This window comes from Nelusetta ayraudi, unplaced genomic scaffold, assembly GCF_046127955.1.
Source record: "Nelusetta ayraudi isolate G7.1 ecotype Tasmania unplaced genomic scaffold, CSIRO-AGI_Nayr_v1 ptg000035l, whole genome shotgun sequence".
Classification (NCBI taxonomy): Eukaryota; Metazoa; Chordata; class Actinopteri; order Tetraodontiformes; family Monacanthidae; genus Nelusetta; species Nelusetta ayraudi.
Window position 1 is genome coordinate 609,097 of NW_027466085.1, and position 4,225 is coordinate 613,321.

Below are 4,225 nucleotides of genomic sequence, written 5' to 3' on the forward strand. Positions count from 1 at the left end.
TTCCTCATGGGGGGCCCTTCACGGTGGGAGCTACGCCTGGTCTGCCCATAGGGGCGCTGCAGGCCATGGTGCCCCCTTGTGTGGACGGCTCCCCATAGTGGCCTTTCCTCATCAGATTCTTCAGTGCCAAGCCGTGTTATCTAATGTCTGTGTGAATATGGGGGTGGGCGTTTGTCTGTGTGTGTTGGTGGGGAGGGGTGGGTCCGTATGGGGTGGGGGGAGGGGCAGTGGAGCTTTTTATTTTTTCTCATTGTTATTATTATGATTGTTGTTCTTCTTCTTATTATTATTACCTTTCTTTGTTTTGTTTTGTTTTATTTTGTTAAGCACTGTGGGTTGCACATGTTGTGTATGAGCAGTGCTATATAAATAAAGTTTATTGTTATTATTATTATTATAGAAACATGAAGACACATCAAAGAGTAACATGAGGTTGTTGTTGTGACACTGGACGGTAGAGAGTCTGAATCCCCGTCCCAGGCGCAAATCCTCATGGAGGCTTCTGAGGAGGTCAAAGATGGCCAATCCGTCAATCCCAGCTCCATAACCGGGGTCTATGGAAGGAAGCCGCGTGCATGGCGCACTGATCCAGGATAGCTTTCACCTGGCTTGATGAATCCGTGTCTTCTCATCCTGGATGGCTTTTAGTGCGACCCATGAAGCCTGGACACACGTGTTGTGGATTGGTTGAACGCTGAAGGCTTAGTGACTCATCTTGGATGACGCAATCCTACTTTGGTGCAAGGAGGCCCAGACACCAACATCATCAAGAGCCAGTAATGGACTCCACAGTGCAGCACTCGTTCGCTCACCCTCCCTCTCCCATTTTATTCTGTAGTGTCAGATTCTGAAGTCGACATTTCACTTTGATTTTCAGAGTGATGACACCCTGGAAAAACTCTCCATCATTATAAACTCTCCATCATTTATTCTCTATTCAGGTTGATTGACTGCAGTTTGTCAGAGCTCAGCTGTGATTGGCTGCTCTCAGCTCTGAAGTCCAACCCCTCCCACCTCAGACAGCTGGACCTGAGTGACAACCAGCTGCAGGATTCAGGAGTGAAGGAGCTGAGTGGTTTTCTGCAGAGTCCAGACTGTAAACTGGAGACTCTGAAGTCAGTTCACCCTCTTCACTTTACAACTTCTATCACTCTTGTTATTGTTGTCATGATTTTCACTTCACTGCTGTTGGAAATTCAATTTGCAGTCACTGGTTTGTGTTTGAAATGAGTGAAACTGGATTTGAAGGTCCAGTATGTAAAATCCTGCCATCTAGTGCCATCAGATTGCAGTGCTTACTTGCTGACGCTCCCTCTCCCCTTCTTGCCAGTGAACTACGGTAGCCTTCCAGCATCATAAAGGATGTGGTTGACAGCAAAGGTGTCTAGTTCTCTGTATAATGATAAAGTTCCATCAACACAAATATTACAACCATCGCTAGCATTAGCCACCTGTATGAGCACTTAGATACTGTAGATAGATCCAGCTGGACTCAGCAGAAGGTCAAGGGTCAATGCAGGTTCTATCATCTCAGTCAGTTCAGTATTGATGAGCAAGATGCAGAAAAGATTCCACTGCATTTCAGTCACTTAATAACCATTTGTTCTCAGCACTTGCTTTATTAGAGGATTCCAGCCTCCAACCATCAATATGAAACTGTCTCTCAAACTCATCTTCCCAACCAGCCGCCTACAAACATGGCGGTGCAAGATGGCCACGACCTTTGACCTTCTGTCTGTTTCTAGAAAGAAGCATTCTAATGGCAGGAAAAGCAGAGGACTTTTATTTTCTACTAATCAAAGACTTCAAACTATATTGACGGTTGCATATGAAGCTTTCAGCAATAAATCTGCACTGATTTTACACACTGAACCTTTGAGGCAAAATTAATCAATGAATTCCAACATTGTTAACAGCTGATCAGTGGTCACATGACTAAACAGGTTGATAGAAAATATTTTATTGTGGTGATTCATTATTTCAGTATTATTGTTGTGCTTCTGATTGGTTTAATGGACATTACAGTGTTATATGATTCATTCATTTTCCATACCCGCTTCGTCGAGGTCAGGGTCACGGGGGTCTGCTGGAGCCTATCCCAGCTGTCATAGGGCGAAGGCAGGGGACACCCTGGACAAGTCGCCAGTTCATCGCAGGGCCACAAAGAAACAAACAACCATTCACACTCACATGCACACCTACGGACAATTTAGAATGTTCAATTCACCTCACATGCATGTTTTTGGACTGTGGGAGGAAGCCAAAGAACCCGGAGAGAACCCACGCAGACACGGGGAGAACATGCAAACTCCACACAGAAAGGTCCCAGGTCCAGGCCCCGGTATCGAACCCACGACCTTCTTGCTGTGAGGCGGCAGCGCTAACCACTGCGCCACCGTGTCGCCCCTACAGTGTTATAGACATTCATATTTTTAATTTCATATACTGATGAAAACTCCACTCACTCCATCATTTATTCTCTATTCAGGTGGGAGTTGTGCAGTTTGTCAGAGCTCAGCTGTGATTGGCTGCTCTCAGCTCTGAAGTCCAACCCCTCGCACCTCAGACTCCTGGACCTGAGTTGGAACCAGCTGCAGGATTCAGGAGTGAAGGAGCTGAGTGGTTTTCTGCAGAGTCCAGACTGTAAACTGGAGGTTCTGAGGTCAGTACTGGTTTGGAACCAGTGGATGATGGTTTCAGCACCAAACACACTTCATCACACATGTTGAATAAACATTGAACTGAAGGTTGATTCATATCAAAATGACATCCAGAAATATGAAAACTTCATTCTGTTCATCAGTGGTCATGTGACCAAACATCATTTCAACACACATTAGTTTTGGACTGAGGATTTAATTTCAAGGTGACATTTTCTGTCGTGTCAGATTCTGAAGTCGACATTTCACTTTGATTTTCAGAGTGATGACACCCTGGAAAAACTCTCCATCATTATAAACTCTCCATCATTTATTCTCTATTCAGGTTGATTGACTGCAGTTTGTCAGAGGTCAGTTGTGATTGTCTGCTCTCCGCTCTGAAGTCCAACCCCTCCCACCTCAGAGAGCTGGACCTGAGGTTGAACAACCTGAAGGCTTCATCAGTGAAGCCACTGATGGATCTTGTCCACAGCAGAGACTATCAACTGCAGACTGTGAGGTCAGTACTGGTTTGGAAGCAGTGGATGATGGTTCCAGCACCAAAGCCAGTTGATCCCACAGCAGAGGTCCAGTGTTCCCAGTCACAGTGTGAGAGGAGGATGGTATCGTCCAGCTGCTCCTCATTCATCCAACATCTGCTGCCAAACTGCTTCTTCTCTCAGTTCACCACTCAATTATTGATCAGTTCATCTTCATCAGGCCTCAGTATCAGTCCAACACTCCATGGTCACATGACCTTCATATGTTCCACACTTGACATGTGACTGAGAGTCTGCTTCTTCTCACCAGTCACTCCATCATCTCCATCAACAGTCAACGTCTGTGTGATGATGCGTTCAAGGACTGTGAGTCCTGACTCCTGCTGTCTCTTCTTCTCTCTGCAGGTGGGAGAGGTATTGAGGGAGGATGAGGAGGAGAGTGAAGAGGAGAGCTCCATCTAGTGGTGGCTGACAGAACTGCGTGTCACGACCTTTGACCCCAGTGGAGCCTGGTGGCTGGCGGACTGCTTCTCCCTACACACTGCTGTGGTTACTGGGAGAGACGTCCCAGAAGCCACTGGTGGACCTTGCAGTGCCACATATGGACTCTTGGATTGTTCTTGGCCTTCCAGTGAAGCACTGCGTGAGCACTGGAGGTCAACCATGACTGATAGAGGTCAAAGGTCAGAGGTTTGACCAATTACAAAGACCATAAATAATTAGATTATTTTCTTTAATGGAGTCCCAGCACTAATAAATATATATTTGTATGCGTACCCATATAAGTCCATCAATGTTTAATGCACCTTTTTTCTTGAGCAGTATCTTTAAATCTCCACCTGCTTGTGTTTGCATGTTCAGGTAGATTAATGTGTATGTAGATCTATATTAGTAGCTTCAATGTGCTGTGAAATGTGGCATCTTCACCAACACTAGTATCATTTGACTCAGGTGTCTCAGTGTTTGCAGAGTCATTGCAATAAAGCGCTCAACACCCTGGTGGTTCTGGATTGTTCTCAGGGGTTCTAAGAGCTAAACACCCTGGTGGTTCTGGATTGTTCTAGGGGGTTCTAAGAGCTAAACACC

At 45.7% G+C, this 4,225-nt stretch overlaps 1 long non-coding RNA gene across 1 annotated transcript; it reads left to right on the plus strand.

Moving 5' to 3' along the window:
* Window positions 1-3,056: 3,056 nt before the first annotated feature.
* Window positions 3,057-3,993, plus strand: LOC142892549 (uncharacterized). Its single transcript, XR_012927451.1, has 2 exons — window positions 3,057-3,163; window positions 3,552-3,993. It is a non-coding gene; the product is annotated as an uncharacterized LOC142892549 (long non-coding RNA).
* Window positions 3,994-4,225: the final 232 nt, after the last annotated feature.